This window comes from Lissotriton helveticus, chromosome 2_1 (genome assembly GCF_964261635.1).
Source record: "Lissotriton helveticus chromosome 2_1, aLisHel1.1, whole genome shotgun sequence".
Taxonomy (NCBI): domain Eukaryota; kingdom Metazoa; phylum Chordata; class Amphibia; order Caudata; family Salamandridae; genus Lissotriton; species Lissotriton helveticus.
In genome coordinates, this window is record NC_136059.1 from 2,105,127,333 (window position 1) to 2,105,148,124 (window position 20,792).

Genomic DNA, 20,792 nt, shown 5'->3' on the forward strand with positions numbered 1-20,792 from the left:
CAGTCTTTGCTGGCCGATTTCGAGTCCCTGTTTTCGTCCATGCAGAAGGGTGCCAGTTGTCCGGAGTTGCTGGAGTCTATGGAGCGCCTGGTGGTGTTTCTGTCGGCCGTCACCTTTGTTCCTGTATGGTGGGCTTCTGCTGTGTCCTGTGGTTCCTCTGTTGCTGCCCACCGTGTCCTATTACTGCGGGATTGGATGTCGGACACGGCCCCGCGTTCCTTGGCTTTGCGGCTGCCTTTCTCTGGTGCCCGTCTGTTTGGTGTCTCGCTGGAGGTGTTTCTGCAGTGCTCGCTTCGGCAGCACATATACTATAATTGGAACGATACAGAGAAGATTTGCTTGGCCCCTGCGCAAGGATGACTCGCTAATTCGTGGAGCGTTCCTTTAAAGTATACACATGGTCCCTGAGGGGTGCCGGGTCTGGTCCGCGGCGTTCCTGACTGGACCGCCCTTTGGGACGTTCTCGCTGATCCCGCCACCTGGCCTTGTTGCACGGGGTCTGGACTTGTTCGTACGGATGCTCCCGTTCTTGATGGAGGCCCTCCTGATGGTTCTTCCGTTTGTCCTGTCGGGTTGGGTGTTCTCCACGCTCGACCTCAGGGATGCGTGTCTGCACGTCCCGGTGGCTGTGACGGTTCGGCATTTCCTGCGATTCTGCCTGGAGGATCAGCGCTGGCCATTCTGCGTCCTCCCCTTTGGTCTTCGGTCCGCCCCCCGGGTGTTCACCATGGTGGTGGCTCCCTTGGTGGCCCATCTACATCTCCTGGGGGTGTCTGTGTTCCCGTTTTTGGGTGTCTGGATGGTTCAGGCTCCGTCCCTGGAGGTTGTGTCTCGCCACCTTCTCTTGTCCGTGTCTGTGCTCAGGGACCACGGGTTTTTGTTCATCTTGCCTGTATGTCGCCTGGAGCCTGCGACCCGGAGGACCTTCATCGGTACAGTGTTCGATTCTGTGTTGGGCGGGGTGTTCCTGCCGGACGCCCGGATTCGTCGCCTCCATTCCTTGCTGTGGTGCTTGTTGTCCCGAGCCTCGGCTCCCATCCTTCAGTGGCTGGAGGTTCGTGGTCACATGGCTGCTTCTGTTTTCAGTGGACTCCATGGTTGGAGCGTCAGACCCTGATGCGGGGGTCTAGCCCGGGACCAGGGTTCAATTCCCCGCCTCGGCGGGTCTTGGGCTCAAATTTCCACGGACCTGGTAATTTTTGTTAGGCCTGGGTTCCTCTGCGGCCTCTGCTGTGGCATGTGCAGCGGTGGGTCCCCTTTACTGTCCTGGACTTTGCGGTTCCTGTTCCTGGGTCTCTGGATGTTGTGTCTGCTCTCCGTGGTGGCTGGACCCCTCCCGCCTTTCCGTGGGGATGTTGTTTCGTCTCCCTCCTCCTCTGGTTGTGACCACGGATGCCTGCACCTCGGGCTGGGGCGCGACTCTGGCCCGTTGGGTGGTGCTGGCGCGTTGGCTCCCGTCGGAGTCTCGCAGGTCATCCAACTGGAGGGAGTTGTTTTCAGTGGAGAGGGCGCTTCGTTATTTTCGTCTTCGTCTGGAAGGTTGCCATGTCATGGTGCGATCGGACTACACAGTGACTGTGGCATCTCTGAATCTCGCGGGGAGGCCCCGCGGTTCTTCCCTGAATCTGGTGGCTTGTTCCATCTCGGCTTGGGCGGAGCTTCTTCTTCTGGCCCTGTCTGCTCCACTCATTGGGGGTGTGGTCAATGTGGTGGCGGGCTCCCTGAGTCGGTGGTTTCCCTCATCTCTGTCCCTGTGTTTGGCTCCCGGGCCCTTTCGGATGCTTTGCCTGGGGTTCGGGACTCCGGCTCTGGTCTTGTTTGCCTCGGGGTCCAATGCCCTGGTGCCCCTGTTCTACTCCAGGTCTCCAGTGGTGTGCACATGGGGGGTGGATACCATGTCTCTCCTTTGGCCTCCCTGGTTTTTCTGTGCCTTTACTCCCTTTCCTTTGTTTCCTGCTTTTCTGCTGACGGTTCTGCGGGAGGGGGCTCAGGTGGTGGCAGTGCTGCCTCGCTGGCCGAGGTGGTCCTGGTTTCCTCTTCTGCTGGGCCTGGCGATGGGGCCTCCTTGGCTTCTGCCCCATCACCCCTCTCCTCTGTGATCTCCGTCCCTCTTTCTGGTTCCCCTCTCCTTGGCGGTTTGGGGGTTGGACGGATGTCTCTTGGGACCCGTGGTCTGCCCGACCACTTGCTTTGGTGCTGCGGGCTTCTCGTGGGTAGTCTACTTTGTCTTCCTCTTCGGAGAGCTGGTCTTCTTTTTTGAGGTGGTGTTCCTCCTCTGGTTGTCTTGCTGGGCCTTTGGGCTGCTTTCCGTGCCTTCCGGGTCCCGGATTCCTTTCTTCCTTCTGATGGCTTGTTGGTTTTCTTGCCTTTTTCGGAATTTCTCTCTTCTCCTTCTGGTCGCTCTTTGGCGCCCCCTTGGGGTGTCTCCTTGGTCTTGGGGGTTTTACAGTCTTCCCCTTTTGACCCTTTGGAGTCTGTGGGCCTTGAATTTCTGTCGTGCCTGGTGGCTTTCTGTTCTTTCCTTTGGCCTCGTCCGTGCCTTGTACTTTCTGTGGCTCGTTCTGGGGTGTTTCGCTCTTCTGACTCTCTCTCCGTGTCATTTGGCTTGGCTGGTTTGGCTACGGCTGCTTCCTGGCTCACTTTGGATCGCTGGTTTCTGGCGGTCTTTGCTCTTGCCTATCTTGGTGCTGGTTTGCCCAGTCCGTCGGGTGTCCTGGCGCGTTCCGCTCGGGGCGTGTCTGCCTCCTGGGCTGTTTACCTGGGTGTGTCTCTTAGTGGATTTGTCGGGCTGGGTCCTGGGCCTCCGAGTCCGCATTCGTGCGACCCTGTTGGTGGGGTTGTGCCTTGTCTGACCGGACTTGTTTTTGGTCGTGGGGTGTTGCTGGCTGTGGGGGTTTTCCCCTCCGCTGTGATTCTGTTGTTTCTTGCAACTTTGTCTTGCTGCACTCCTTTGTGTCTGGTCTGTGCCTTGTTGTGTGTGGGTTGCCAAAGGCCTGTTTGGGCGTTGCTTTGGTATGCCTCATGTGTGATGACTGGGTCGAGGACGAGGGACGTAGAGGTAATGCTATGATTACGTATGGTAATCCCCATTACTCTTAGTCCTACTCGTCCTCGACCCAGTCATACTACCCGCCCGCCCTCCCTTTCCAGGCCTTTGGTGCTTGGTACATCAGGATTTGCTTCTGGTGGTGAGGTGTGTTATAGCACCTGACAGGAGGGTGGGTGGAGTCTAAAAGCGTTTCCTGTTTTGTTTCCTGTCGTGTGGAATACCTCATGTGTGATGACTGGGTCGAGGACGAGTAGGACTAAGAGTAATGGGGATTACCATACGTAATCATAGCATGACAACCTACCCCGCACCGCCTGGCAACCTAAGAGAACATTAAGGTTATCTTAAGCCCGGACTGAATAGGGTAACAGAGAACTACAAAAAATTAGCACCAGTTAAGTAACGTGAGGTCACAAACATCTAAGCTGTAGTTTCACAATGCAACCTGCACCACCGTGCTGCAGGCTCTAAACCAGACAACAAGCTTGCAGCGGCACTCATGTGCACACACATAAGTGTAAGCACTTCTCGCCCTCATAAGACTAACGGAGAGGATGGGCAACCAGTCTGGCCAGCAGCGGCAGCGCCGACAGCACTGATATACGCCATCTGCTGAAGGCAAATAGTGACACTCCTATACTCCTTGCTATGAAGTGCCCCCCATCTGTGTTGTGTTCCTAAACTTACAACAGAGGTTGCCGAATCCGGGATCAGGGTGCTTTATGTAGCACCAGTTATGTTACATGAAGACTTTCTCCTCCCCTTAGGCCTGGTGAAATTAAGTGATTTGCCCAGCAGCACAGGTGTTTCGCGTCGTTGGCGAGACTCGGTACCAGATCCCCAGGTCCGAGGTAACAGCGTCGAACCGAATAATGGACCCCGCATGAAGGAAAAGTGTACAAAAGCGAATCTATTACTGGAATTGATATTCGGATCACCATACTTGTCGGTATCTTGTGCTGTTAAGGGGGGGGGAGGAATAGTTTAATTCCCGCCTATAGGAAGCTATATTCTATTGAAATAAACTCCCATTAGCCCGATTTGAACCATCTGGCGGATAGCCAGAGGATGGCGATATTGAGCCATTATTGGTGTTCACAACGAAGCCTTGTCGAGCATGTTTTGATTTTTTGATGGAAACAAATTTAGAGGCTGTTTCCAAATCCCTTTTTACACGCTTACATTTATAACCGACTAAGCTTCCCCAACAAGTCCATCCATCTCGTCCGTTTGTAGGACTCACCGTCGTGCTGCTCACACGCAACAGGCATACAGCAGGGGCGGGGGGTGGCTCAGTACCCCGAAAACCGCAGGAAGAGCAAGACAGAGAATGGTTTTAACAGGCTGCCCAATCTCGGGCAGCATCCAGTTCGCTCGGTCAGCAAATGCGGAGCAGACGTTAGAGAAATGGCCAAAAAGCCAAGCATCCAGCCCCCTCCCTGTTTATCTATGCAGTGATTCTGTACTACCCACTATTCCCTTGTACATAGGGACAACTCTAGTCGCTGGTATAGGCATTATATTTTGCACCATCTACCATTTCCATGTTACCCTAGAGCATATCACTTCGTATCCCTGCCTTCAGGGTATAGCTAATACTGCTTGTACTTCGCAATTACTCTTTGTCTCTTTTTGTTGCGGGACTTAACCTCACGTACCTTCGCAACTCATTCTGTCCTTCCTGTAACGCTGTAATCCTCGGTCCTATGCTTGGCAACTGGTTCTCATGTAAAGCGTTCTGGCATTCGGGTAAAGCTCGCGCCGATGAAAAGCTTCTTTCAACACACATACCACGACCACTTCTAACATAGGTTCATCGACATGGCGCCCACGCACCAGCTACGTTCCTACTGCGAAGCGCTCTCGAGCCCAGGGCGAAGGGGCCGCGCTAGTATACAAAACGGACCTCTAACGTGCCTCAACTCTAACTTGCCTCAATCATCCCCAGAAAGGCCTCACCTCCCGACCCCCCACCAGGCCCGGTTCTAGCGGGTGGGCCGGGTGGGCCCGGCCCACCCAAAGATGAGCCTGGCCCACCCAAATAGGAGCCTTGGCCCTCGCAGTGAGGGCTTGAAGGCAGGCGTGCAACGCACAGGTCGTGTGTGTCAGGCCGGGGAGACAGCTTCCCGGGCGCACACACACAGACAGACAGTTTAAGATTATCGCAGCCGCACCAAAGTACTTAACAGGTCTTTAAAAGACCATTAACATGTTAACTAGGCTTTGTTTACTTTTTTCACCCCTTCATCTCTGCATGGTGAAAGGGGACAAATCCTTTCTTTGACAACGGTAACCTTTGGTAACCTTTGCCTACTGTCCTGCTGCATTGATATTTCTTTTTCTTTGCAGGCAGGGGAAAAGTGGTCTGTTTATTCCTAGTCACCCCCTGACCCCTGCAGCTGCTTATCACATAAGGCTGACACACAAAGTATGACTAATGGAGTAGGTAAGAGAATGTGTTACAAAAAAAATTCTTTTTAAAATCTGCACAGGCCCAGCAGGACACATACTTCGTATGTGCTTCATTTAAACAGTTTTTATCATTTCATCATAGCCGATGCTGGTCACCAATAAAACAATACAAAATGGCAATGCCCAGATAAAGTTGGTGATTAATGATCCTGCTTTAGAGCAATCATTTGTCTGTTAGTATTTTTTAAATGCAGACGCACTGTATTTTATGTGGATAGCTCAGTGGGTTACTGCCTTTGTCACAGAGATCCTTTTGTTACTTCAGAAGATACAATCCTAACAAAAGGCAGTGAACAATGAACTGCCACCAAAGAGCTGCAAACAAAGATGAATGGTATAATTAGAACTTCGCTTTTTTTGTTTTGTGATATAGTTATAACTTCCCTAGTCTTTTCATTATTCTAATGTTGCTAAAATGAGTGTTTGGGCAGATATACATTTTTATCAGTAAAGCTGACCCCCATGGAATACTCTTTAAATCCTAAGGTTGTGTTTCCCCAGACCAAACACTCTTAAAATATACTACCCACCAGAATGGATGACCTATGATTCCTACACCTTGTAATCTTCATTGGCTTATGTGACATTCCCTGTAGACTGATTTACATACTTGCATGATTCATTGTCTCTGTAAGTGTGTGAGTGGTGTAAAGTACTGACACACACTACATTGATATGAGCAGCGTTATACAACAAATTAAATGCATATGAGAGAGGGGATACGTAAACATGAGGGGCGCTGGTGGAGGGTGCCAGTGAGGGAATCCGAGGAGGAGGTAGTGGGAGGGGCTATGGAGCGATGAGGGGCACTGTTGGAGGATGACAGTGAGGGAATCCGAGGAAGAGGTCATGGGATAGAGGGGGAAGCTAGGGAGAGATGAGGGGCACCGGTGGATGGTAGTATTGAGGGAGTCTGATGAGGAGGTCATGAGGGGGAGGGGCTACAGAGAGACGAGGGGCACTGGGGGAGGGTGGCAGTGAGGGAATCCGAGGAGGAGGTCACAAAGGGGAGGGGCTATGGGGAGATGAGGGGCACTTGTGGCGTGTGGCAGTGAGGGAATCCGAGGAAGAGGTCAATAGGGGGGGGCATGGATGGATGAGGTATACTGTTGGAAGGTGGTAGTAAAGGTATTTATGGAGAAAGAGGTTTTTGGTGCAGCGCCAAAAAAGACTTTTGCATCAGCGCTGTCATGGCCTTTCTGTTTTTGTTTATTTAATTAGCAGTCGGGCCATAAGGGCCACTGTGGAACATACTTTAAAGTGCGTGCTATGTTATGTTGTTATGTTAGTAGTTTTTATAAGGCGCGCAGCTGCCCCAGCCAAGGGGCGTCCCGGCGCCTGATCAGGTACCACAACACAACAAATCGATGCTGGGAAGAAGAGGAAGGAATCAGTCAGCGATTGGGAACAAAAAAGTTTTTATGGCGCGCCTAAAGGAAGTAAGGCTATTCAAGGCTCGAATATGGACAGGGAGAGAATTCCATAATCCTGCCGCTAATACTCGAAAGGAGCGACCTCCCATCCTACTCAGTCTAAACCGTGTATTGACCGCCAGATGGAGAAGTTCCGATCTAAGAGACCGCGTAGGAACATAGGAGGAAACAAGCTTAGCGAGGGCTGGAGGAGAGGAAAACTTCAAGATTTTAATTATATTTATTGCTCTATTCAATGTTTTAAGTATGAAGGTGATTTTACTAATGTTTTTACCGGGAGATGGTGCCTGACATGGGGCGGGGCCCAAGGTCATCTGTGAGATAAGGTGCACTGGAGAGGAATAGTGGCTAATCAAGCTTGTAAGGGAGTGCGTTCAAGAGTCCGTGGTCAGGTGGAGGTAGTAATGAAGAGGGATTCTCCCTGAAGGCTCACACAGAGGGAGCCCGAGAAGTATCACTTGCCTGATACTCCCACCTCAGAAACCTCCTCTTCCCATCAAAGGAACATTACATAGAAAAAACACTTTTTGTGAGTGATAACATTAAAAAGAGATTTGGAATAGAGTGAGTTTTACAGGGCCTTGTAAGACTAAGAAGAGGTAAAGGAGGGCCCTGAAGCAGGCCTGCCTAGACATATATGAGACAAATCGAGCCCGCAGTGGCCCACCCAAATGCGTCCTTGGCCCACCCAATTAAAAATTCCTGGAGCCGGGCCTGCCCCCCACCTGCTTGCTCTATCTGCCCCGGCCCTCCTAAGGTCCATGCGGGCGGGGGCAAGGAGGAAAAAGTCGCAAGAGACGTGATTCACCGCATGCGCATCCATGCCCAGCCGCCAGCGGGACCCCCTAACCAAGGAACTCTTCCGCACTTGTGTGCCATACCTGTGAGGGGGCCATGCTAGTCTTATCCTTCTCGCCCCAATTTAAGTGTATGTACTGCCGAAGCGAGCCCGCAAGGCCCACCCAGAGCGGCCCTAGGGGCACGGGGCCGCACGCAGCCACCAAATTAGGCCCCCAAAGCTGGCGAGGGCGTGAAGGGGGTACACCTCCTCGATCCCAATTCCCCCGGCGCTACACAGGGGCGCGCCCGCAACACCCCCCCTCACTACCTCGCAAGTGTAAAGGTATTGCCGGGCGCCCGAGCTCAACCTAGCACCAGCTACGGTACCTGCGGATACACCTCCCTTATTGTTAGCCACGGGGAGATGAGTGATTTGCCCCGAATCACAGGATGTTGTTTTGCGTCGACGCCGGGACGCGGGGTGAGCACCTAGCTGCCAGGACAACTCCTATCCCCCTACTAAAAGCCTGAGCAGACTATTCGAGCGCATCATACCGAAATCAGGAACGTGGGCGCTTCAACTTTAAGCATGTTATGCATTGTGCTGAAAGAGGCCAAGTGTAAGGGGGTGATCGGTCACATAAGCAAAGGATTTCATGGACTGTAAGATGCAAGGGTGGACGGGAACCCGCACCAGCCCGCCCCGAACGCTATAGGAAACCCGTGGGGCCACCAATGCGGGCCACGGAGCTGGCGGGGTTACGGGGGGGGAGGGTGCCTCCGATGGCTCCACAACATTTCCAGCACTCAAGAAGGGCGCACCTGCAACTCCGCTCCCCCCGCAATAATCGCCCGTGCGAATTGAGAATGTGAGGGGGGGGGAGGGGGCGCTGAGGGCCATGCCAGGAAAAGAAGCCAGCCGACGCTTCTCATCCTCGGGGGGGCATAAACCATGAATTCCCGAGACACGGACCAGGTCACTCCCTATAAGTCTATCGGGAGCGCACATGCGGGGCAAAAAGGGCACCTGCCCCCGGACTAAAGGTCGCGCATCCTACCCGCTATGCCTACTCTTATTCCCCTACTGGGGGCATGTGCCGAGGGAACAAGACCATGCACGTGGGGGAACAATGTGGGGGGCAACAAAGGGCAGCTAACACCGCAACGCGTGGAAGCCATACCGCGGACGGGAGCCAACAAAAGCCCGCCCCGGTCGGCACCTGAAGCCCGAGGCCGCTCACAGCCCCAAATTGTGCCCCGGAGCTGGTGGGGGCGCGGAGGGGGTAACCACGTCTAAAAACCCCCCGCCATTCCACGGGCGTGCCTTTAGCAGCCCCCCCAGCAATAGTGCCAACCTGCCCTCACCTCCCATCCCATACCGGGGATGGTAGGCCTCACCTGAGCAGCGCACTATGCGGGCCGCCCGGCCCTGCTGCGACCCTCATAAAGGGGGGAGCGGGCGCGAGGGAGCACCGGGCAATCGCAAGACTTGTGCACCAGTTCACCCCCACCCCAGCGGCCCGCGCTAAGCAGGCCGCCCGACCCTGCTACCACCCCCAAAAAGTGGGGGGGAGCGGGCACGAGGGGGGGAATAGCAGTGAACTAACCTTTGTCCTAGATGGTGCTGCGGTGCAGCGAGGCAGGCAGGCGCAGGACGACCAGCACCGAGGACGGACAGGGGCAGCCGGGAGGGCAGACGACCGTAAAAGAGGTCGCATGCAGGGCTGCAGGGGCCTATGTACCCGGCCCGCCCCCCAACGCGCCCTCCCCCAGATGCACGTCACTGGTGCACCCGGCCGGGGGAGGGGCAGGTGCACTGCCCGAGCCTCCCCCTCCATGAGGACTGACGGAGCCTCCCCCTCCACGAGGACTGAGAGGGCTGTCCAGCTGATGTCCCCCTGTGGGGGACGCGGGCAGCGCCAGAAGTGGGGTTGAAACAACTAACCAGCAAATAGCAGCATTTGAGGCAGAAACACGGAAGAGGCGGATTGATAGGGACTCTGCTCCACTCTGAATGGGTAAATGCTCATTACATCACTCCAGTCTGCAGCCCCCATGCGCAGTCTCAGTATTCTGCACTCTAAGCTGGGCATAACTGCTCGCCATATCTTCATCCGCGCAGACCATCCTTACTCTGCTCTGTACACTGGGCAATTACTTGCCATAGTTACCGATCATACGTAGCACCACCAGCGGCCGGTATGGGATTAGGGCAGTGCCCACTGTTGTTAAGAAGATATGGTGCTACTATGTGCTAGTCCGCATAACCCCTCAACCCCCTAACGATTCTATTGGTGATTTACCAGCTACGATGTGCTGGGAGCGAGGACCTGTGTGATGGCTTCACCAGACGGACACCTGCAGTCTTGGATTCAGGCCAGACTCGGGCAAACAAGGCTGTTGTAATTCTCACACTTGTGGTCAATCCGGTCCAAGACAAACAAGCATTTGCAACGCAATAGGACTCGCATTTACACAAGACCTATTGTATTGCAAACGGGCGGATGAGAAGGCACAAACAATGGGAGGGGGCGAGAAGGCACAGACTGCGGGAGGGGGATGGCATGGAAAGAAAATAGTGCTCACAATATAAAAAAAATATACTGTGCAGCACTCGAAGTAAAGGGGCCAGTAACCATGAAAGGATTCAAATGACAACATTCTTGTCATGAGGAGGGACTAACAAGCCTAAAACCAATCGGAAGCCAGCATTTAGGACCTAAGCCAATGAAAAAGATGGACAGAGAGTGGGCGGAGCTCCCACGCTATACTGAATACTGCATGCCTCGCAAAGTGAGCAGTGCGTGCACTGCAACGCTAGGTTCGACCTAAAAACCACCTTCACTAAAAGGTGTGTTATTGAATTATGAGACCAGAGAGCCTACACTCTATTTCTCTATCTTTTCCTCATTGAAAGTTACACATGTAAACTGTTATAGTGCAGCTCCAATGATTGGCTAGGGACAGACAGCCTATTTACAGTGAAAAATGAAATACTCAGTATTTCACAATCAGGACATGTCACACACATCAGTACATGTCCTACCTTTCACATAAACTGTACCCTGCCCAGGGGGGTACATTGGGCCTACATTAGGGGTGCCTTACATGTAAGAAAAGGGAAGGTTAGGGCCTGGCAAGTGGGTGCATTTGCCAGGTCGACATGGCAGTTCAAAACTGCGCACAGACACTGCAGTGGCAGTACTGAGACATATTTACGGGGCTGCTCAAGTGGGTGGCAAAAGCAGTGCTGGAATCCCAGGATTAGCATTTGAGTTACAGGACCTGGCACACTCAGTTCAGTGTACTAGGGAATTACCAGTAATTCAGATGGATAACCAATCAAAACCACAATTTACAGAGAACATATGCTCTTTAGTACTGATCAGCAATGGTGAAGTGCCCAGAATCCTAAGGCCAACAAAAACAGGGTCAGAAAATAGGAGCCAAAACGGTACATAAAATAGGAGCCAAAACGGTACTTACATCTGTTTAAGAATTTGTAAGTTTTTGTATCTGATATACCCCGCATACCAGTAATTAAAATAGTACAGGTTTAATATTCCTCAAGGGTAATGAACCTACAAAGTATCAAAGAAGACAATAGCAAATATTTAGCAATTACATCTGTAATGCTTAAATAGAAATACATGTGCAAGTGACTGCATGTATGTGTTAGTGACTATATGGTTGTATGAATGCTTCTGTAAGTCTAAGCATCTTTCTGGGTTTGCAGCAGGTCTGTCAATGGATGTATCAATGTGCGGCTGGGTGTTTCAGTGGCTGTTTCAGTGTATTGGTAGCTGTGAGTGAGTGTATGGCTGTTTGAGTGGGTATTTAACTGTGTCTGTATTTGAATTGTTTTCTGATTGGTTGTATGAGTGAGTGAGTGAGTGGGTGTGCCACTGGATGTATGGGTGAGTGGGTGTAAGAGTATCTGTATGAGAGAGTGAGTGGGTGTGTGAGTGAGTGGTTATATGGGTGAGTGTTTGGGGGTGTCAATGGCTATATGGGTGGTTGAGTAGCTATGTGAATGGCTGTATGGGCGAGAGAGTGGCTGTGTGAGTAACTCTATGAGTGAGTAAGTGGCTGTGCAATTGGCTGTATGGGTAAATGAGTAGCCGTGTGAGTGGCTTATGGGTAAGTGAGTGGGTATGTGAGTGGGTGTGTGGGTCTATCACTGGGTGTGTAAATGCCTGTATGGATCTTTGAGTGGGTGTGTGAGTATGTGTATGGGTCTGTGAGTGGATGTGTCAGTGTGATGGGGTGGGCCCGTAGGGTATCCAAAATCCACCCTCAGACAAGATGACAAGATAGTATCCGGTCTTTTAGGTATTTATTCTTTTTTTTGTGTATATTTTTGTCATACACACAGGGGTCTTTCAGTATGTTTGATAATCCTTTAAGGGGGTATGGGTGGTCTTGAACTATCAAACAAAATGTCCTTTCCTTGGTCTCTTCTTCCAGTGGTCTTCTTCCATCTAGGAGGGATGCAGAAACCGAAAAGAAAGAAACAAAAAGAGTACATGCTGTTGCCCTTCTACATTAAATAGGGGGTGGAATGTTTGGTCTTCCACCAGTGCCCTACTTGTGAGATGCCTAGGTGCAGGGGATATGGTGCTCAAGACGGCGTAGCCCTCAGCCCTGCCCACCAACCCTTTAAAGGAAAATAACATTCAGGGAGCACTTGCCTGAGCCCACAACCCTCCTGGGCCATGGTGATGGGAGATCCAGCCTCCTCCTCCCGCCTGGGAGTACTGGTATCTACAGCGGTGCCCTGCGAGTGTGCCTTTGCTCCTGGGTCTTCCTCCTCTCGTGGCACGTCTCTGACCTCCATTAGCTCTTCTCCTGTTTTCTCAAAAACTTCCTTCCTCGTGTTGTCCCCAGGTCCATTCCTCTTGTGATGCTCCCACTCTCCCATGTCTGCTGATGAGAAGATGTGCTCCGTCGTCTTTCTTCCGTCCTCTTGATCTGTGACACTTCTACGACGTATTCAGACATCTAGACCGAGTTTATCACTTCCGGGTTAGACTTTGGCGGTGGCCCTGTTGAGTGTACCGCTTTGTTTGCGGGGGGTCAAAGCTGAGTTCCTCAGGGTCACTGTCTGTGTAAGTTTGTGAGTGGGTGTGTGAGTAGCAATATGGGTCTGTGAGTGGGTGTGTGAATGCATATATGTGTCTGTCATTGGGCATGTGAATGCCTGAGTGGGCCTGAGAGTGGGTTTGTGAGTGTGTGTGTGTGAGGGTCTGTAAGTGGGTATAGAAATTACTGTGTAGGTCTTAGAAAGGGTGTGTGACTGTCTGTGTGGGTGTGTGAGTTACACTATGGGTCTGTGAATACCTGTGTGGGTCTGTGAGTGGGTGCCTTTGCTGCCCTGAGAGTGGGTATGTAATTGTATGTGCATCTAAATAAATTGTGGCAAGATTCGCAGATCTGTTGAGTATGTACATGGGGGCTCACACTGAGCGCCATTATGGATCCGCAAAGTTTTGCAAAAGTGGGGGGAAACATTCTAAGACAATTTCTTGACCTTCATGGGTCAGGGTACATACAAATGTGTCAAACGGAGTAAAAGTTAGTAGCAAAACAAAAAAACGCTTCGTCTGTGGAACTAAGCCCCAACTATAGCTACCTATTGATAACTGAAAGTAGGTTTTTTATATATGTATACATATAAATATATGTATAACCAGCGAATATATATATTCACTGGAAAAACATTTCACTCACTCTCTCCTTCTCTCTCTCTCTCTCTCTCTCTCTCCATATATATATATATATTATTACCTACTGGCAGTCGCCAATAGGTAGTTATTGTTAGGACCTATTATCCATAGGAAATCCGCAACATTCTATTTGGAATAACTTTGGCGCCGGTTGACGAATCTTCGCGAAATGTTCAAAACTGGTGGCCCGGTCCGCTCCTATCCTGAAAGTCTTGAGGTGATTTGTCAAGCGGTGGCTGAGAAAAAAGGGAGGTTCCAAAACGTGTTTTCCCCCATGCAATTTTCCATAGGGACCGTTAATCGCAGCAACAGCCCGAACTGCTGAACGGAATGACATCAAATTTGGCAAAGAGGTAGACCTTGTTTCAGACTTGTGCCTTTGGGTTAAATGGTGTAAATCTGTTCAGTAGTTGCTGAGAAAATCAAAAGTAAAATCATAGATATATCTATGGCCGCAGTGGATCCGCACATCCTGAGCGCACCCTTACGATCACGAGCTGCATCCTAATTGGTTGTCAACTGTCTGTCAACACTCCAAACCTGTTGGCAGCCATTTTGTGCCTCGGTAGAAGCGAGGCTCAAGAAATCAGTGGAACAAGTGTGCAAAACGTATAAAGGGGGCAGGGTAGAAATATCCTGTCCCTCTAGACCTGCTTAGGGGGTCCCACAAGGACCCCCAGGACCCCCCAATTTTTTTTGGGGGGGGATAATGTGCGCAGGGTGCATGGATCCGCCATAAAAAAAATAAAAACGAAGCGCAGCCTCCTGCGCTTGTTTAAACATTAGCCCCTGGGGGGGGCCCAATCCCAGGAGCTAAAATAATAAATTTGATGGGGGACCCAGAGGGGGCCCCTAGCCCCAGGGACTGTACCCCTTGGGCTACAAAATAAATGGATGGGGGGCTCAAAGGCCACTCCCCCAGTAAAATACATTGGTGGGGGGCTCAAAGGCCCCCCCAGCCCCGGGGACCGCTACTTCCCAGGGCTTTAAAAAAAATGGGTGGGGGGGCTCAAAGGCCCTCCCAAGCCCCGGGGATCAACACCCCAAGGCTTTTTAGATTGTGGAAGGGGGACCACGTGGCCCCCCTCTTGGAGCCATCAAGGGCCCTGGGGACTGCCACCCCGCAGGGGCAGCTCCTGCAGTGTCTCCGGGTGCCAACCCTCGGGACACTGCTATTTGCTGTGGTATAGCAAACTTGTTTTGGATTTTTAAAGAGAGAGCAGGGAAACCTGCTCTTTCTTTCAAAATGCAAAGCAGATTGCTTTTCCACACGGGGAGCTGCATATTAGCAACTCCCCGTGCGTGAAAGCAATGGCGGCTCCCGATCGACGCGGTGAACTGGCTGGGACCGTGGGGACATTGGGACTCCACCCATGGTCCCCAACGTTGTATATAGGCCTCGGGGGATGGGGTCCTCGGGGAAGAATAAAAAATTTGTGGTAGGTGGTAATTTTGTTTAACGGTAAAATTAGGAGTCTCTAAATTTTGGAATGTCGACAATCCCATCTCCCACTTAAATAGCCACAAAGTAGTTAGTGAAGCCCACACTGTGAAGTGTTTCACAAAATGTGAAACAACAGTGTTTGAGTGGGATTGATAAAGAATTGCCCACTGGCCAGCATAGAGTACGCAAATTGTACATGGGGTTTTGTAACGCCAGTGGCTGCTGCTCGCGCCCTCTCTTGAGGTTAATTCGAAGAGTTGTGTACTTCTTTTGCTCCTAATGTATACAGCACTCCGTCGTCTCTGTTTGCTTTCCCCTCTGTCATGTAGAGGCCCCTGGGGAAATATGACGGCTTACCTACAGCCAGGACCTCTGAAAAGGTAGAAGAGCTGGTAAAGAGACAGCCCGGGTTTTACACTTCCAGTTATGAACACCATTCTTTTCTTAGTAAAACTTTGAGCCACGGCTCTTATTCTTTTACAAATTAAGTACTGTGTTAATGTCACATGTGAATTGGGCGCGGAAGGGTACAGAGATGTTTTGCAGTCTAAGAGAGCGCCTCCTTCCCGGGTATTGTTTACTAATTGTTCAAAGACTTCGAGGTCAACTTAAGTCCGGGGATCGTCATACTCAGAATCTTTATTTAAATTTGCAGGGTGGGCCTCGGCAGTCCCTGAAGCCTCGGAGGTCCTAGGCTGTGCCTTATTTGTCCTGTAATCACACGGGCAGTACTTATGGTGTTATGAAGTGATACACTCATAGAACTCTTGCTGTTGTATAATTACACAGGGTTCATGTGCCTAACAGTTCGTTACATTATTTTTTGTAGGTGTTAAATAGTATTGACTTTAAAATCTTCTATAAACAGATGATTATCACAATAAATAACAGTCAAGTGTTGTCAGTAAAAGAAGGCCTATACACTCAGTTATTTATTTATTTTTAAAAGTAACCTTTTTTAAAACAGATATAAATAGAAGTGTAACTTTAAAAGAACAGTATAATAAAAAAACGTGGGTTGGACTCCAGTGGAAGCGGCGTAGGTAACTTGCAAGACAAAATTGAAACATAAGTATGAGTGCTATGTGGAAGAGGTAAAGAAGGCTAGTTTGAATGAAAGGACCATAGTAAAAATGGAAGGGAGGGGCAGTGGGTGGAAGTGAGAAAGGGAGGGAGAGTTAAAAGAAAAGAGGGAGGAGGAGACCGAGCGTCGGAATATTGCACTCAGCCCTTAGTGTTTACCCTCTGTCACCCGTTTGTCTAGGAAGCAGGGATCTGCAAGATAGACTGAGGTTTAAGAAGTCCTTAAAATTAAATACATGAAGCCAGAGATTATGGGCCATAATATGAAGGAAGGGCAATAACATTATTGCCGTTTTAGCGGCAGGAAACCGCCGCTAAAGAGGCGATAAAGGGTTCATAATATGCTGTTGTGAATTCCCTTAGAAGCACAGGTTTTGGTGTGAACCTGGGATTATACGGGAATTCATAAGGGCATATATTATCAACCCCATATCGTCGCTTTAGCGGCAGTTTCCTGTCGGTAAAGTGGTAATAATGTTATCGCTGTTCTTTGATAATATAGTCCTACAGTATTAACTACGGGAAAATCGCTTGCATGTACCTGTGCACCCAGGGTGCTGCACCCCGTCCCTTCCCCCGCAATGTGCTCAATTGTAGGTCTTCCACACTGAGGCTTCACAGCTCACCTGCCACCACGGGTGTGTCCCACAATGTGCTGGTGCAAGCTCCCAGTCCGGGGTACATTTGTATCTAAGACCATGTCCCCAAAATGGAACAGTGTCTTGATACTGCCATGGAAGGTGTTTGAATGCTCAGGGCATCATTGCAGGAGAGAGTTCCCGCTCAGCCCCTTTAACGCCAATCAATGAATTTCTGTAAAGGGAGAAATAATTGAATGGTGGAAATGTCTGGAGGTAAATGAAAGTTTATTTTAAGCTTGATAGAAAACAGGAGTTGAGTGCATACTTCGTACGATCAATCGTTAGTGGTAATCGTGGTTCAAAGAGGAGTTGGAGTGCACGAGAATACACAAGGCTAAATAATAATATGTTATGGTAAAGTTTACATAGAAAGGAATAGAGAGCATGCTAGAAGCTTAATGTTCGTATTTCATACAGTGGGGGGAGCCTGTGTGCATGTACACTCAGTAAGGAGCTAACTACAGTGTCCTAAAAGCCAACGCCATGTGTCTGTAGGGCAGCGCTGCCTGCTGGCTCAGGTCTATAGTACAGTCCAGTAGGTCCTTAAAATTAGACCAATGTGACTGAATGAGGTCAGAGATCACAACATAACATATGGCAATATTGCTTATCGCACGTGCACAGTCTGCCTGATGCATCCCACCCCTCTCGCAGCACACCATACCTACTTAAAAACAAGCATTTGCAATGCAATAGGTCTCACATTATTAACGTTTGAGCTATTGGCATTGCTAAATATTGCAACACCAATAGCTCAAACTTTAATCATGCGAGATCTATTGCATTGCAAATGCTTGTTCTATGATAGAGTTGAACTTAAAGTGATATTGCAGAAACCATTATGTAAGACACAGATTCTTTAACAGGAATACCACGAAGGAAGATGTTATGACTGGTAATTGGCACTATCTTAATGTGGAGTATAATAACAACGTCCTCTCACACCCCTCCCTCCCCCATTAAAAATACAACCATCTGCATGGTCCCAACTATTTTAATGGACTTTGATTTATTAACAATTACTAGAAGTAGTAATGTTTTCCATTCGGTTATAGAAAACAATTGGTGCACAGCCACACACGTGGTTTCAATTATCACGCCCCTGTCTGGGCAAGATAATTGAACCCCCATGTCCTATTGGTGTCTATTAGACGCAGCAAGCGTGTAATAGACACCAATAGGCCATAGGCGGAGCAATGCTCCCGCCTCTTGCCAATTGCGTGCAGTCTTTTAGAATAAGTCGCATGCAAAGGCCAATGGGGTAGCACGGAAGGATTATTTAAACAATACAAGGGAACCCAGGGCGCAATAAACTAGGGACCTTGGGTAGATACTTGCTAACAGAGACAATGATCCCTAGACAAGAAAGTTTGAGAGCTAAATAAATATAGACTAGATAGTGCTATATTCCAAATGTCCAGCCGGACAGTTTAATTTCACATAATAGAAAAATAAAGGTAGTGCATGCTGTAATACAAGTGGGACACCAGCCGATGTCCAACTCACACACTGGGAAGACAGGAACAAAACAGGGTTATAGGCAAAGTGGGGTCATCTGAGTATCATAAATCATATGCAGACAATCCACAACAACCACATATGCATACAGAGATTCACTGTGCAATTATGCATTAAGGGGCCGATTAGGATGGAGGATTTTCCGCCTCGCCGGCGGAAGCCACCTCCGGCCCGGAGGAGGCGGAAAATCCTCTGCGGAGTCAACAAAGACCCACCGCAGCATTACGATGGCTGGTGGGTCTTGGTTTCTGTCCGCTGCTTTTCCGCCGCGGGCAGATAACAACCACGGCGGAAATGCTCTCATTTGGCTGGCAGTGTCTATCAGACACCGCCAGCCAAATTAGGAAGCATTAGTAAACATGCTTTTCCGCGGCGGTTTTTCCGCCGTGGAAAAGCATGTGTACTTTTGATTTTGGGGGCCCGTTGCGGGCCCCCAGGGTGTAGGCGGGTGGGGGGTGCACATGGGGGGTACCTATGGTACCCCCCAGTATTTACATGCACAAAGCGGCAGGCACCGCGCGGTGCCTGCCGCTTTGTGCATGTAAATGTTACACATGCACTTTTAACATTGCGGCGGGTGCTGCTTGGAGCAGCACCCGCCGCAATGTTAAATATCCAGGATGTGACCGCCAGGGTGGCGGTCACATCCTAATTTGCACGGAGGGACCGCCGCAGCCCATGCGGACGGTCCCTCCACCTCTGGGATGGCGGACGGACGCAAGTCCGTCCGCCATCCTAATCGGCCCCTTAGTGTGTTAGGTCGACGACGTTTCGAACCATATATAATCAAAGCTTCATCCTCAGGACAGTAATATATGCCGAAAGAAACAGTATAATAACTCTAGCCCACACCGAATTGTGGACAAAAACAATGTAGACAAAAAACACAATGTAGCTCACGGAAATGCGTGAGCCCAGAATACCGAATCTCAAGGGAAGCAGTGTCCCTGTCTGGCTGATTCCGAAAGAGGTTAAGAGTACAGGTCCTCTATGGGCGTCCTTGTGCACCGTAGTCGATGCTACACAATCCCTAGGGATTGTGTAAGTGAAAAAACGATGCTACACAATCCCTAGGGAAAAAAGGTGTGTGCTTGGTAGTTTCGTTGGGTGTATTGTTGTATGTGTTTATTTTTTCCTGTATATACTCCTTGACATTCAGTTTTGAAGCAATCGCTAGTTGGATCCCTTCTTTAATGAATGTATTAATTCTTTCCACTTGACCGTTACTTTTGGGGCTATACAATGGTGTTTTCTCTTGTTTTATTCCTGCGTTTTCCAAAAACTCTGTCATCTGACTGGACACAAGCTGAGTACCATTGTCTGATACTATAATTTTGGGCTGTCCTTCGAGTGCAAACACTTTCTTTGGAAATTCAATGACCACATTCGTGGTCACTGTGCTCACAAATTTGTAGTGCACCCACTTTGAGTAATAATCGGTTAACACAATTATGTTTTTGCATTCCTCAGACAACACCCCAAACGGTCCCGCAAAATCTATAGCGTCCTTTGACCATGGTCCATTTGGTATCTCAACCATTTGCAGTTCTCCTCTGCTGATCCTCCAGTGTTTGTCTGCTTTGAGACATTCCTCACATCTATCTATATGCTCTCTCACTTCTTTGTCTACTCCCGGCCACCAGTAGTGCATTTTCAGAATATTCCTTGTGGCTGTACTACCTGGATGACCTTTGTGGGCTAGTTTTATTAATTTGCGTCTGAGTCCTGTAGGTGGTATAAACAAATTTCCTCTTTTAAGGAAACCACTTTCTATGGTCAGTTCTTCTTCCACCTGCTGATAGCTTTTTAATTCATTTTGTAGATTTCGGATTGGTGGCCATTTCGTTTTTATATGAGACATAACTTTTCCCATTATTTTGTCATTCTCCTGACTCTCTAGCCATTCCCTCTCTGTGATAGATCCACAGCACATGGCAGTTGCGTCCACCCATGCCACTACACATTCCGTATCATCAAGTGAATCATCTTGCTGATCATTCACCGGCAACCGTGATAGGAAATCAGCTCTGCAATTCTTTCCACCTTTTATATGGTGAATGCTGAAGTTGTACTCTTGCAGCTTGGATAGTAACCTCAACAGTCTAGAACTTGCTCTACCATTACCTCTTCCTGAACCTTCAATCAGGTAGATCAAAGGCTTGTGGTCACTTATTATTGTAAATCTTTTACCCCACAGGTAATCTTTCAATTTATGCACAGCCCAAACACATGCAAGTGTCTCACGTTCTATTATGCTATAACTCTTTTCGGTCTCATTTAACCTTCTGGATATAAAAGCGATCGTATTCTCATTTTCTCCTTGAAGTTGGCAGAATACAGCCCTATCCCTTTGGCACTGGCATCTACAGTGACCACATTATTAAGTTCTGGGTCATACGGTTTAAGTGCAGGAGCTTTTGCAATATCTATCTTAATCTCTTTGAAGGCTTGACTCTGTTCCTCTGACCATGTGTAGCTCACATTTTTTCTCAACAACTTCCTCAAAGGTTCAACTATGTCCGCATATCCTTTTATGAACTTGGAATAGTATTCGCTGAGGCCCAAGAATGATTTCAATGTTTCCTTGTCACAGGGCTCTGGTGCTTCTCTGATGGCTTTTACTAAATCGTCCTTGGGTGTGATTCC

General features: G+C 49.5%; 1 non-coding gene across 1 annotated transcript; it reads left to right on the forward strand.

The window, feature by feature from the left end:
* The first annotated feature begins 284 nt into the window (after positions 1–284).
* Positions 285–391, forward strand: LOC144820559 (U6 spliceosomal RNA). Its single transcript, XR_013607847.1, has one exon. It is a non-coding gene; the product is annotated as a U6 spliceosomal RNA (small nuclear RNA).
* The last annotated feature ends 20,401 nt before the right edge of the window (positions 392–20,792 follow it).